The sequence below is a fragment of the Magallana gigas genome, chromosome 10, assembly GCF_963853765.1.
Source record: "Magallana gigas chromosome 10, xbMagGiga1.1, whole genome shotgun sequence".
NCBI classification, from domain to species: Eukaryota; Metazoa; Mollusca; class Bivalvia; order Ostreida; family Ostreidae; genus Magallana; species Magallana gigas.
Window position 1 is genome coordinate 28,935,598 of NC_088862.1, and position 16,253 is coordinate 28,951,850.

At 32.1% G+C, this 16,253-nt stretch overlaps 1 protein-coding gene across 4 annotated transcripts in view; it reads left to right on the plus strand.

Annotated features, from left to right (window-relative positions):
* Positions 1-16,253, plus strand: part of LOC105320474 (ecdysone receptor) — a 63,462-nt gene that overhangs the window by 15,578 nt on the left and 31,631 nt on the right. The window contains exon 1 of one of the 4 annotated variants that reach the window (XM_011418413.4): positions 1,370-1,568. The exons of 1 other annotated variant lie outside the window; for it this stretch is intronic. The gene's annotated coding sequence lies outside the window, so the exon portion shown is untranslated. Of the gene's footprint in view, positions 1-1,369; positions 1,569-2,177; positions 2,378-12,776; positions 12,927-16,253 lie in introns of those variants that run through there. 2 more of the 4 variants (XM_011418412.4, XM_011418414.4) reach the window with 2 other exon arrangements.

Below are 16,253 nucleotides of genomic sequence, written 5' to 3' on the forward strand. Positions count from 1 at the left end.
GAGAGAGAGAGAGAGAGAGAGAGAGAGAGAGAGAGAGAGGAGAGAGAGAGAGAGAGAGATGTAATGGAGAGATAGATGGATGTATAAAAAGATTGATGTAATCACTAGAGAGAGAAAGAGAGAAATAAAAATGTATATATAGAGATTGATGTAATCACTATAAAGAGAGAGAGAAAGTGCATGTATACAGAGGGAAAGATAGGTGAGATATATGCAAAATGGGTGTGATAGATAAGAGAGAGAGAGAGAATGAGAGAGAGAGAGAGAGAGAGAGAGAGAGAGAGAGAGAGATGTACACAGAGAGAAAAACATCCGGCTTTGTTGTGATCAGGGATCTGTGTTGATTGTGTGTTATCTTTACCATGATGTCTGATCATTAAGCGGCATGATAAGTTACATGCATGTATACAGATGTTAGTTCATATCCTGGGTTGTATTAGTCAGTGAATTTGAACAGTTTGAACAAATAAAAAAATTAATTCAGGACAAAATTTTTTAAACAAATATCTGATATAAAAAAGTTGATTTTGAAGAAAAAGATAAGAATCCTTTTTAAGTTCCACATTTTCCAAAATATGTACACCCAATTGCTATGATTAGTATTCATGTAAGTTTAATGATATGCATTTTAATGACTCTCACTGGAACTGGAACAACTGGAACTTGGTGCATGTCAGTTCATGCACATCAGCAATACATAAGTTCATAATTGAGGTGCATAATTAGTGTATAATGTCAATATATACATTTGACAAAACCAACAAATACATTGACATTGTAAATACACCCCCCCCCCCCCCCCACACACACACACACACCGCAACCCCAACCCCCTTACCTTTCCTTCACCCTTTTCCTTTTTAATTTGAAGAGATATCAGATTTGATCACCTCTATTGACATATATAGTGTAATTAAAACTTGCAAGAGGAGGTGTGCAATAGTACATATATTAATATGTACATTCATTTAAAAGAGCAAATGGAAATAGCCTCCTGACCTCCTTTCCTTTATAATTAGAAGAAGAGATGATCATTTTTGAACAGCTTTAACGACTGATAAAAACTTTCAAAGAGGAAAGATGCAATAGTATGGTCAGTGTAAAAATAGATATCCCCCCTCTCCCTTCTCTCCTTTCCAACACTCTGCATATTGGTCAGCTCTGATGGTAATTATCTGAATATTGACCGACACTCCAAGCGCCCAGACAAACAACTCGGGTCAGGAGATTTATACATACATACATGGCTAGTTGTCTTAGCCTCTGAATGACCCCTCGATGCTCGACCTTTTGAAAAGTGACCTGAGATTACCCCCATGTTAAATAGAAATCGACCCAGTAGCCCAGTATATGGCCGATTATTAACGCAGGAAAAATCTCCTCTTTTTTTTTTTAAATCTTTCAATTGTTAGAGGCCTTTATAAATTTTTTTTTAACGTACCTTGTGTTTTTTGGATTGTGAATTTATTTTTTTTTTTTGGAAAGGAATGTAGAATATTAATCATATAGGAGTTGATTTGTGAATTCTGGATCTTTCTGACTTACTTTTTCCACGTGAGAAAAGTTGGGTAAGTCCTTCACTGAATCATGGTTATGTAAGCTTAAAGTCTCTGACCTATTGATCTGTGACGTATTTTACAAACCGTGGACATTGATTTGAAATGATTTTCATTACAACTTTTTGATCAATATGGTAGTTTTAAATTGTGCATACATTTTGAAAGAAACATTTTATTATGTAGATATTTAATATTATATATGTCACTGTCAAATGTTATATCAATATCGAGTAAAGGTGAATTTAAATTACATATGCAGTCAGATGCTGTTTTAATATAATATGAAATTAAAAGAACTCCAGAGAAATTTTCATAGAAACGAAAGGTAGATTTTGTCAGAGAAATTAAATACTTGATTCTGAGAAAGATATCTATTTAGACCAGCTCAATATGTATAAAAAAAAAAAATTAATTTCTTAATGGAAAGTGAATGTTGGATTTAAGAAATAATTTTTAAAGGACAATATAGTAGCCGGGCAGTGTGCGCACATATATCTATCCAGCAAGGTTTCTCTAATGCTACCTTGTTCAAGCTGAAATCCACTGTTCTGATTGGTCAATCATGCGCTACTGGCTATTGCATATTAAAACTTGCAATTCTCAGAAGGTATTCACCTCAAAGCCTGGTCATTTTCTGTTTATAGCGCGCAACAAGTGGATTTTAATATCTCGGGGTCAACATACAGTGCTTTAGCTAAAAAAAAAGGAAGAAATTTTTTTTTACACGTTCATCATTATGGAGATATAATTATATTGAGCGTTATTGGATTTAAAAGCCATCCACTCATCTTTCTTATCAATCAGGAAAAAAACCAAAGGTAATCAGTATTGCGTGTATATATATTTGAATTTTTTCGGCTTTACTCTCATTCGTCTATATTTTTTTGAAGCGGATATTTCATTGGCTAAGAGTTAATGGAATGTAAATTAATTAAGTAATGTTAAAAGAATTAGATTTTAAAAATGAATAATGTATTTGTCTTATTATATGAAAAAAAAGAAAACTTTGCAATTTAAAAGAATGATTAAAAGATAATTGGGTAAGGATTGTAAAAATCAATTGAATAAATGTCAAGTTAACAAAATCAAAAATGAATATTCTAGATAAGAGATGAAAAAACAAATGAATATAAGAAACATAATATTGTGCTCTGTTCATTTGTGTTTCTAATTAAAATGATTAAAATAAAACATAATTTGTATCATTTATATTCAGAATTCAAATCTCAAGCTAAATTATTATATTCAGTATTACTGGAATTTGAATTGGATATATGAAAGGGGAAAGCTTAATATTAATTGTTCTCAAATCAGCATATTGATTTTTTTTCTGTAGGTATCAATAAAAATTTAAAGACTGGGATTAAATCCCCAAAGTTAGAGGATGATAAGAATTTTTTTTTCTTTATTTAAATGCACTAAAATACCAATATTTTTAAAAAAATAAAAATCAATGAAGCTGAAATGAGCAGTTAAATTTGCTGTATACTAATTTATTTATCAGCCAAGTTATATTCTGTATGAGAAGTTGTTTATCAAAATTTTTTTTTTTTATTGTTCCATAAATATGTTTGTTTATTAATTTTATGTTTATAGAAATAGTTTTTGGTTAGATTCATAAGATTTGTACAATTTTGTACATCAAAATATTTATTAGATTTATAATTATTATTGATGCAGAAGGATAAAGAAAATCTTACAGAAATGTAATTCATGAAAATAATTTTTTTAAATTGATCCCCTTTTCCAAAAATAATTATGAATAATGAATTATTTAGAAATTTGCTGGCAAATGCTAGTTTACAATAATTTCTATCAAACATGATTTTCATGTCAATTAAGACAGAGTATTGACAGTATTCACTATCAAAAATTCTACAAAAGCTTTAAATTCAGAAAACTGCTTTTCATTTGACTAGAAGTTTTATGTTAGAAAATCCTATCCTTTTGTTTAAATGAGGATATTTTCCTGAAAGAGGAAGTCTGTTATCAAATTCCAAGTAATGACTACTTTTGATGTTTTATTTGATAAGGAAGTACATTTAGGCCACATAAAATTAATTTTTAGATTCTCATCCCCGGCCGCCCTTCTGAAAATGGCCCACCCCGATGCATTTTATTTGGTTTTGAAAAAAAATAATTATGGAAAAAAAAATTTTGGGAAAAAAAAATAGGGCTCAGCGTACAAAAAATTAAAAATCTTTAATGGCTGCCCAAACATGTGGACTACCGAGTCATTCCAGTCATGTTTGTCATCATAAGGATACAAATGTCTTCATGCATTGACAGTTGAGTCGAAATAAAATGGAATTAAAAGATTACAAATGGGTTTGTATGCTCATATGGTCATTAACAACTTAAAAGAATAGAGCGAGCAGTTGTTATTTCTAGAACATGAACGGTGAAAAGGGTTTTTTTTTTTTAAAATAATAAATAAAACCCACCACCCGCCCCATATTTTTGGCAAATTAGGATGAGAATCTAAATATTAATTTTATGTGGCCTTACTAACCAACATTTATAAGGTTTTTATGTTCTCCTCAATGCTAATATTCTACCACAATATATATTCTTCTGTATTGTTTGTAAATTTATAATGTACCTCTTTTACCGTTTATATGGTAATTTAATGAAGAGAAATAATGAACTAAATTGAATAGAAAGCCATATAAAAATATCATTGATTTAAACCCTCCCCCCCATTACCAAAATACCGATATAAGTTTACCATAATATGTAATTGAAGCAATAAAATGAAATGTTAATTTCTTTAACATGTTTGCTCAATATGCTGGGATAAGGAATTTTTGTAAGGAAACTGTCATCTTCATGTCATTTAGTAACACGGTTGTTATGCTTTCATTGCATTGTCTTTAATTTCAAAGCGACTATCTCCAGCAGGAGGTTGGGGAATGTCTTAATGTAAATTGCAGTTCATTCAGGTACAACAGGTCTTCCATAGATTGTGTTGATGTTGTACATGTTATATTACCAGTACAGTAAAACACACTTATAACGAAGTCCCAGGGACGGGAAATTTTACTTCGTTATAAGCGTAATTCGTTATATCTGTCAAGTTTACAACAAGGAATAAAGTCACGGGGAATGATAATCACTTCGCTGTAAGCGTCAATTCGTTATAAGCGTGTTTGCTATAACTGTGTTTTACTGTATATCCAGAGTGCAATGGAATAATGGTGGTGGTGCAATGAAGGAAATGCAATAGCAGTTGAAGGACAGAATCATTTTGGCAGGCTTCAAGAGCTAGGCTTTAACTGTTCCAATGGAAAGCTTGCAAGCAAACATTCTCTCAAGTTGAGTGACTCAGAAAACCCTGTACATGCAGCAATAGTTTAGAGGCCTGTAGGCACACATATTGCCAACAATGTTTCTCCATGTTAAAGCTGTTTAGTTTATGGCTGGATATCACCGGTCACTCACCTCAGAGCTCTCGGCCGTTACATGTTTACCTGAGCTCAGGTAAAAATGGTCATTTTGTAACACCAGGGTGTGGGTTTAACGAGGTACTTTAAGACCATGTGACGTACAGATTGCGTTGTATCATCCAGCTAAAAATTTATTTTTCTTCTGTGTTCTTTTGTGTGGGTTTGATTAAAATTGTTCAGATAGATATACTGGTATTGACTATATTGATTTGCAGGCAAGCATATATGGCATTCAGTTGACATGTGGATATGAAATAGATACCAATTTTAATTTAAGAGGGCTAAGTGATCATGGCCATTTGTAGACTATTCTGATCTCCTTGAAAAGAAGAGCTCTGTTTACAGTTCAAGGAAATGTTCCAAATTTAGAGCTTAGTATTTTTGCCTTACCAGATTATGGTTAATAGCTAAAAAAAATTATATCTAATTTAAAAAATGAATGTAGAAGTGATGGATAATTTGTTACCACTCAACTGTTTCAGCTGTTCTAGCTGTATGGTGAATTTTAAAGAGAAAGGCCTGTGAAAATAAACCTTGTCACCACCCCATACCCCACTTAAATTCTCTCCTACTTTAATTTCACCCCTACAGCTGCTCCCACAATTCTATTTTACTCTCCCACATTCAAACTTCACTATCTCCATGTACAATTATAGTTGACTTGATTAACAAAACTATCCAACAACTTAAATGAAATGAAATGTCTTTATTTAGATTTACAGAGACAATATCATGTTTTCATCCTCTTTCACATGTTGCAAATTTTAAAGCTTTTGAACTTTGGTCATTTTTTTTTGAACTATGATCAACTCTTTGGAATTATGGTCAAATCTATGGAACTTTGCAATATTGAGTAGAACCCTTTAAATTTTGGACAGAGATAATTTAGGGCCATATATATAAAGTATTATTTGTACATGTACCTGACAAAAAGGGTTTAAGTTCATTGACAAAGGTCAAGGTCAAGTTTGGTTCCTTTGGACCATGATGTTCACAGTGCTGTACAAACACTGATTTATTCCAAGTCTGCTTTTTCCTTGACACTTAAAACAGAAATAACACAACTTAACATTAAATAAGACCAAAAACCTACCTTTTATTGAACCAAAAAATTATAATTCATGGTACATGTATTAACATGCTAACAAATTGTTACTTGTAATGATTCCATATGGAGTGCAAAATGAGTGCAAAATGCAACAGATGAGGACCTGAAGTCTTTGGAAATTTTTGCCAGTATCATTAAAAGGAAACTGAAAGTATAAATTAGGTAAATTGATATTGAGGTTGAGTATGTCACAGATACGGCATGAGATGCAGCTAGTTGTGTTGTATAAGTCATGGGGGATCTGTAGAGAAGTTGCAGAGATAGTGAACAAATTACCCATAAGATCTGCCCTGAAATTTTACATATGATCATTTTGGCCATTATAAATTACAGTATAACAAGGTTATAATGAAGTGCCAGGGACGGGCGATTTTGCTTCATTATAAGCATAATTTGTTATATCTGTCAAGTTAACAACATATAATATAGTCATGATGAATGGAAATCACTTCGCTGTAAGCGTCAATTCATTATAAGCGTGTTCACTATAACCATGTTTTACTATAGTTTTTAGTAAAGAAAAGATCAAAATATTTTTTCATTATTTTTATATAGACCTCTTTGTGTAAAGGAAATTGATATAGGATGAAAATGGCCAAAACCTGCATCCAGCCCGCCTAAGAAATTAATTAACTGACCTAATGAGTAGAAGCACAGTGTTAGGATTCCCTTTTTTTTTTTTACACAAGATTTACTGTATTAGTACTATAGTCGTGATTCCTAATTTAAAATGCGAGGAATTAATATCCACAAAAAATCGGGAGAAGCGCATCCTGCGGTTTTAAAATCTTGCTTTGATTTTCAGACATGTAAACTAAACTAGCATAAAATTTTGTGATCGCAATTTTACAGTCTTGCAATTTGATGCAAAACTGTTGAATCTTGTCTTAAAGAAAGTACTTGTGTAAAATAAGGAATCTACAGTACTTAAAATAATTGGAAATTCTGCTATTTTGTATCAAAGTGAGAAAAAAATGGCAAGAACTGAAATTATGTTTTAATTTCGGGCGCCTGTAAAGCGCGAAACGAAATCGAAACGAAACGAAACGAAATGAAACGAAACGAAACGAAATCAATCGAAACGAAACGAAATCAAACGAAACGAAATCAAAAATCGAAACGAAACGAAACGGAATTTAAACAAAACTAATATCAATTTTGACTACATAATAGTGAAAATAAATTCATTGAAATAAATTTTTGAATCATAAAATATAACTACCTGTACGTTTCAGATTGGCGCTGTAAATTTTTAAGCCGATTATCCGAAATTTGCAAAAATTATATAATTATGTAAATAAGTGATGTACATTCCTATACCTTTTAATGTTTCTAATTTGTTTCATTAAATGATTAAAAAGATATTCAGACGTTTTGAGAGAGAGAGAGAGAGAGAGAGAGAGAGAGAGAGAGAGAGAGAGAGAGATGCCTTAAAACTTATCAGCGACATCACATAGCAAAGTATATACGCAAGTTTGGGAGAGAGAGAGAAAGAAAGAAAGAGAGAGATAGAGATATGAGGATGATACTAAAGGGGACATTCTAGCATCAATTTTCTTTCTGTCGATTTGAAATATTGTAAAAACGAAACGATCGAATACAATGTGATTTAGAGCATACTGGTTGGTTACCAGCTTCTAACATATAATAAGAATTGTTATAATATGTATAGCATGAATTTGGACGTCGTAATTTGACAAAATTAACTTGCAATATAAAGATGATTATACTGTAAACGTATTTTAAAACTTTCTTTACCCCTTTTACCATAAAATATAACTACCTGTATGTTTCAGATTGGCGCTGTAAATTTTTAAGCCGATTATCCGAAATTTGCAAAAATTATATAATTATGTAAATAAGTGAAATTTCGAATAATCGGCTTAAAAATTACAGCGCCAATCTGAAACAAACATGTAGGTATTTATTATATGGTTCAAAAATTTATTTCAATGAATTTATTTTCACTTTTATGTAGTCAAAATTGATATTAGTTTTGTTTAAATTCCGTTTCGTTTCGTTTCTATTTTTGGTTTCGTTTCGTTTCGATTTGTTTCGTTTCGTTTCGTTTGATTTCGTTTCGTTTCGTTTCGTTTCGATTTCGTTTCGCACTTTACAGGCGCCCTTTAATTTCATAAAGCAAGATACTAGATTTAGCAAGGGTTGTCTAGTGCAGTTCAATTTTGTGAAGATATTAGTCATCCTTGTATTTACTTGAGAACCTTGAGTATGTACATGTATTTCTCAAATGTTTGGAATATACTAGCTTTCAGCAAAAATTAATAAGAATTCACAGTTTGAAAGGTCAAATTTTACACCATTTGTACATGCAGTGAAATTTCTCATGTAACAAATGGATATTAATTTTTTTTATACAATAGAGATAAGGACATTCATAAGGGCATTAAGTTCTCATGTAAAGATCTTATTAATAATGTAGATTAAGGTCAGCTAATAAGAGTTCTTGTAATTTACATGTAGGACAAAATAGGAATTTGGGCAGAATTCGTATATTGGTAGGTTTAATTTTACATTCCATGAGTCATTTGCCTATTATCTGCCTTTTAAGCCCTTGGCCAATTATTTTTAACTTTTGCAAAGGAAAGTTTCTCATAGATATTTATGAAAAAAGTGGTTAATTTTTCATAGAGACATGGTCGTAATTGAAATATCTCTGGTAATCTTTTTTCTTGAAATTCATTACTGTTCAGTTTCCAGGACAATTGTAGCTTTTGTAGAAATTCTGCTCCATGCAGTAAAAAGATACAATCTATAGTGTCGGAAATCTTCCATTTGTTTTTGTTGATCATCTCAGCAATGAATTTCACAGGAAATAATTGCTCAATAAATATTGATGAAATCAGTAAGCTTTTCTCCTTGATTGATTTGTTGTCCTTTTCTCACTGCATTAATGACGATAGCTGGTACAGAAATCTAGAATGAAAGATTTATATTCCCATTCTCTCTCTCTCTCTCTCTCTCTCTCTCTCTCTCTCTCTCTCTCTCTCTCCAAAACATACTTTAGGATTAAATTTAGGGTAGAAAACAATGACTTCTGGATAGACATGAATTTCAATTATTACCTTTGAAACATTAAAGTATAGTGTACAAGAATTGATTGTTTGACTGTTGTCTAAGACTACATTGGGTATGACTGCATTAGGTGTGACTGTTGTCTAAGACTACAATTGATTTGACTATATCAGGTGTGACTGTTGTCTAAGACTACAATTGATTTGACTATATGAGGTGTGACTGTTGTCTAAGACTACAATGAATATGACTATATTAGGTGTGACTGTTGTCTATTTGACTACATTGGATATGACTACATTTAAGGTTTGACTGTTGTCTAATACTGAAATGGACTTGACTATATTAGGTGTGACTGTTGTCTAAGACTACATTGGATATGGCTATACTAGATGTGACTGTTGGCTAAGATTACATTGGATATAAATACATTAAGTGTGACTGTTGGCTAAGACTGCATTGGTTATGACTATTAGGGTTGACTGTTTTCTAAGATTACATTGGATATAAATACATTAAGTGTGATTGTTGTCTAAGACTACATTGGATATGACTTCATTAAGTTTGACTGTTGTTTAAGACTACATTGGATTTGACTATATTAGGTATGACTGTTGTCTTAGACTACATTGGATATAACTACATTAAGTTTGAGTGTTGTCTAAGACTATACTGGATATGACTACATTATGTGTGGCTGTTGTCTAAGACTACATTGGATGTGACTACATTAAAGGTGTGATTGTTGTCTAATACTGGATTGGATATGACTATATTAGGTGTGACTACCATCAGGTGTGACTGCTGGGAGTGTTGTTACATAATGAGTTTGATTGAATAAGACAGGTGGGATAATAGTGGCTTGACATTGAACGGTGTAACTACATTGGTTGTGACTAATATGACTGCATTGACTGTGGTTACTATCATGGCTGTGACAACATTGGATGTGCCTACACAAGAAGTATGACTATATTGGGTGGGACTACATTGTCTATGGTAATATTGGAAGTAATTTGTATTGGCTATAAAGTGTGAAAACGTTAAATGAGTATGACTTAATATTGGATGTTACTGCAAATTGTCTATGACTATATCAGATGTTACTGTATTGGCTTTGACTATATTGGAATTTTACAGTATTGGCTCTGACTATATTGTCAATGACCATATTGGATGTGACCTCATTGTATGACTATTTCAAATGTTACTGTATTAGCTTTGACTATATTGGAATTTTACTGTATTGGCTATGACTATATTGTTTATGACTATATTGGATTTGACTTCATTATATGACTATTGTGGATGTTACTGTATTGGCTATAGCTAAATTGAGTGTGACCACATTGGTTGCAACTTATAAACATTCTTGTTTTTATCGAGTGTGTCTGACATTCATTGATTTTGACTATATTGGATGTGCCAATATGGGCTGCAACTATATAAGGCCCATCCCTACAATGAATTTAGGCTGTGTCTTCATTGAGTTTGACTAATAGACTAAAATAGTGATGACTACATTCATTGTAACAACATTAAGTCTGTCAGTGTATTGTCTGTGACTACATTGATTGTGACTATTTAGTGTGACTTAAGTGGTTTGATGACATAGAATGTGACTAAATTGATTGTGACTACATCCACTGCATTGGGAGTGACTAAAGTGGTTCTCATAACATAATAGGTGGGACTGCATGGATTAGGACTACATTGATTGCAAAGAGTGTGATTGAAATGGCTGACTATTTTGTGATTCATCAATTTTTGCTTTGCATCAAATGTGACTAAAGAGGTTGTGACTAATTTTGGATGTCAATACATTCACTGTGGTTTCGTTGACTACATTATTAAAGTGGACTTATTTAGGAATTCAATGAAAATTGGCTGAATATGAATAGCAGTTTTCTTCAAGAAGCTAAAATTTAGTGATGATGAGAGCCTGGATCTATTTCACCTGACTCTTCCGGAAGTAAAAACGCCCATAAATTTAGGGAATAAATTCAGGGTTGTTTTGAAGGACAATTGCTCATTTTACCTCAGGCTCTTCCAGAAGTTTAAATGTGGTATGAAACACTTCCATGTTGTGACTTGCTATTTATCGAAATAAACAATGAAATCAAGTGTAATCTTTAAAAAAAAGTTTCTTTCCCAAAATCGTCACCTAGCAGTGTAGCTGAGTGGATTAGAGGGTTACACTACAAATCTGTACGTCATTATAAGTTCCAATCCCGCGAGGAATTTTACAATTTTTAAAACATAATTTTTGGTTAAATATTGTAAAATTAAAAAAATTCTAAACTGGTGAAAGTATTCTATTAATAATATACTTTAATCCACTTTACTATTGATAGATGTCCCATACCATGTTAAAACACTTTTTAATTTAGGAAAGATAAATTAGATGTGTATATGGATTAGAAGCTTTCATAGCTCTTAATTCACCTGGTTCTTCTAGAACTTTGAATTTAAGAACAAAAATTGGGTGAGCATGAAAGACTACCTCTATTTCACCCAGTTCCTTGAGAAGTTAAAACACCGATAAAAATTTTTTCCGCCTGTGCGAACTTCAAGTGAGGCCTGTCTGGTGACCTTGGAGGAACCTTGGGGAGGAGTCGATACATTGTAGCCCATTCATGGTTCAGTCGACATCCTGCTTGCTCAAGGATCTCCCCCACTTCTCATAATTCTCTCGCATTTTCTTGTTTCAAGGAAATAAAAATCGGTGAAGCAGAGCGCCTGCGAGAAAGAATAGGATGCGCGTTTATAGATATTGGGAGACAAATTGAAAAATCTTGTAGAGGAATCTTAAGGACATAGGATTGTTGTGTGCTCCTGAACTTAAGGATTTTTATTTATTTTTTCCTTAATTTGGTAATGATAGCATAAATATGTCACAATTGAAAGAAAACTTTTACCTAATTGTTAAATGCAGTTGAAAAGCTTTCAGATCATATCATGTACAACATATAACCTCTTGTGTAGAAGATGTTAGGTGTATCAAAGAAAGAATAAAGAAAAAATTGAAGAACTTAAAAAGAATAGCATCCTTTCTTCTAAGCAAAACTGAATTTGAAAATTTCTGCCTGGAAGAAAAATTTCCCAGAAAAAAACCCCCAAAAACAACTCTCCAAATTCTTCTGCCTTTTGAATTATCATGGCATCTAGTACATGTGCTTAGGCAGATGAACTCTGGGATATGGCCAACTCACCATGTAGGAGTTGTTCCGTAAAAAAAAAATCGCCTTAGTCTGGTCAACGAGAGGTCAACAGCCTACCGATATACAAAGAGGGGTTATTTTTAGGTACACAGCCATTTAAAAAGCAGAAATATACTGACTCACTCACATGATCCCCTTGATTGACAGTTGTTTTTGTTTGTTTGCTGGTGGAGGTCTTCTCTATATTTTTTTTTATACACCTTTAGCCCTCATAAGTTGTTTAGCTTTCATAAGTTTATAGGCTTATTACAGCTATTTGTATATATACTGTGTAAAAATTTGTGAGCAAGAAAGAGAGCTTTTAGGGCATCTATAATTTTTCTCACCATATTTTGAAGAAAAGGGAGAATATGTGCATTTTTCAGTCACTGCCTTGAGGAATTTTACTTTCCAATGCCTTTTTTGCATGGATTAGATAGTTATATATTTCCTATTGGATCGCTTTCATCATTTTCTCTTGCAATGATAAAGCAAGCTGTAGGTATATTATTTATTGGACATATTCCTGACAGAAAAATGGGTTTACAAGGAAATATGAAGGCACGCCTTGTGCTAGCAGGTAAATATGTTATGATGAACATAGATATACTCATCTTTCAGGTGTTGTCAACAATAAAATCTTGTTTATCCTTTATCATCACCTAGTGCTGATTTATCGGAAGACAAATTTGGCCGTAACAATGGCTTACTATTGACAAGTTTATTTTATATATTTATAAATATTACTTTTTTCGGGGAAAGGGGAGGTGGGGGGGGGGGGGGGGGGATGGGGGCAGCGCAAATTGTTTTAGCTATAAAATTTAGTGCTTATCTGTCCTGATCTGAAATCATTACATATGAGAAAGCTCCATGCAATGAGAGAAAGGGTACTTAGAATGTAAGGGCATTCAGACTGTGTTGGTAAATGTCACTTCATGAAATATATGAAATATGACCACATGTACATTTTAGTGCAAATTCTGATTACTTATCATTTATGGATGATAAATAAATACAAATCTACGTATCCATAAGGTGGTATGGGACACCTCCATACTGTGAAGTACTTCCTATAGAAATGAACAATAAAATTGAGTATAATTTTATTATTTCTTTTTTTAACAATATTGTTACCCAACCTAATGTAGTGCAATGGGTTAAGAGCATGTAATATTTAACTACTTGAATCTGTTAGTTGTGAGTTCAAATCCCGCTTGGGATTTTAGAAATTTTACCTCGCCAATTAATTTTACAACCTATTCGATTGTCATATATATATACTGCAAAATTTGAAAATTCTTGAAAACGGCTTGGTTTGAACATATTGATTATAATGTACTTATATCAACATTAATAATGACAGGTGTCCCATAAAGCCTTAGCAGTGATTTTCACTTGCAAAATTTATGAACATTGGTGCTCTGACACAAATATTGACAAAACACAGTATATTTTTGTGTACATTGGAGTGTGTGTGTGAACCATTTACACACCTCAGTCTTTGGTTGTTAACATGTGGCCGGATACCACGTGTGTGGATGTGTGTTACATACAATCATAATCCATATTAAGGTACAAATTGAACCCTTCAATGAAGAGAGATAACTCGAAGATTGTTCACTTTAATTTGTTCTTATTTAAAGTTTTAAGGAAATGAAATGGGTTGGTGATATTTGTCAAATTCAGCATTCCTAGATTGATAAATTTTGAAAATTCAGTGCTATAAGACATTGTAAATCATTTTTTCTTGGAAAAGCATGGCATGATATTTTAATTTTTTTGACTATTTGATATGAAAAGTATTTAAAAGATTTGGACTTTTTAGATTTAAGTAACTGTTACAATGATTTATAATAATTGACTGATAGAAATACATTTGAAGATTTGTAATCATTAACTCCCATGATCATCTTTAGTACTTTGATTTTCATTCATGAAAGAGTATTTGTGAAATCAGAGATAAGTGATCAATGAATTCATTCCCCCCCCCCCCCCCCCTTTAAAAAAAATATGCCAGAGTTGCAAATTAATGTAAATAAAAAATAACTTCTCTAACATTAAGAAAAATTTAATGAAAACAACAAACCTTTCATAAATAGCAATATTTTTTTTGGTTAATTTTTTTTGAGTTATTATGAAGTTATGATATGTTTGTTGTTATCAATTCTTGTTCCTTCATGCTTGGATAGGTAAATATAGCTTATAAAAGTTCAGCGATAGGTCAGGAAGGCCGATTTCTCTAGAGGGAATGGAGATCACATGTGGGCTGTGAATAGAAAATTTGCATGCCTGTGCAGATTAATATTCCCATTCAGATATCTCTCGTTTGCATGTATTTGATATTAATTTTCATCGCCTTATATCTCAAGTATGTTCTTCCTCTTCTTGTGATGAGGCTCTTTATAAAGCAATCTTAAGCGTTAGAATGTACAAAACCCAATTGTCAAATTAATGACCTTATAGAAATGGAATAGTGTTTGATTATTGAGTACTTTCAAGTATTTGAGTATATATGTACGGTGTCTTAAAATTTGGACCCATAATGCTCCATTTTTAATTTTTCTGTTCTTGAACATCAAAGTTAAAGACGGGTAAAAGGTTGTGACCATTTTTAGAATCAATTAATTAATTAATTTAGACCATTAATGATAAGAAGAGAATCATCAAGCTCTGTTTAAGAAAGTATCGAACTTTTAGATCTAAGATTAATATTTATGGAAATTTTATTTTTAAAAATGAGAGTTAATATAGTTTAATAAATTGTAGCTAAAAGTTTAGGTAGATCTCTAAAGGGTATAAATATGTTGACCCCGCCAGACTCTTTGAATTCTTATGATATTAATACGTATTTGTAATACACATTACAAATAGTCGCAGATATTAATATATTAAGAGGTTATATAATTATCAATTTGAAACAACCTTACGATTGACATGGATATTTATTTTTCTGTCCAGTTTAAAACAAATTATTATAATATAGGTCTTGCACAAATCTGTTTTTTGAAATGCTTAATAAAGATATCTGCATTCAGGTAGTTGATTATAATGTTAAATTCAATACTGTAAACCAACTTTTATTTGCGTGTAAGAAATTTTCGCGAGGTTCGCAAGAGCCTTTTTGTAGCGAATATTTCTCACCGAAAACCAGCCCTTGTCGTTTAATTCTTATCACAACATGGGTCTGGATATTAGGCTTAGTCGCGAATATTAGTCGTCGCGATCCAGTTTACCTCCAGGAAATTGCGGAATGAAGTCGCCGTGAATGAAAGGTGGTTTACAGTATCACTCATGAGTATTAAAGGGGTAGATGATCGTGGCCATTTTTAGACTACATTATTCTCCTTATTAAGAAGAGCTCTGTATAAACTTAAGGTAAAGGAAAATGTACAAACTTTAACGCTAAAATATATGAATCTTTTCTTTACTAAATAATAGTTTGTAGCTTAAAAAAATCATTTATTTATCTTAAAATTTCAAAAAGATCTGATGGCTAAATAGCTGACCATCCAGCCTCCTTTGTGACTGCCTGTATATTGTAAAGAAAATAAACGATTTTAAAAACTGTGAAAATAGAAATCACCATTAGGGATCCTCAACACCCTGTGACTTCTACTTTTTATGACAGTATGCCACAACATGGCGAATTTAGCGCATTGTGAAACAGTTAATACCACCAAAAGGACTTTGTGCAGTATTATGCATTTTTCGCCCCCAAAATTTAAGTTTAATTCTTAAAAAACTTTAAAAATAAGGTGGAATATAGTTGAAATCATATTGGAAATAAGTGCGTAAAAGGTTGTCACCATAGTGACGTCATAATGTAGAAATGACATCATGTAGATTGTCTTATTTTGATAAATTTATGTTTTGTAGCAAAATATGGGTGTTTTCCGAGGGTTTTTCG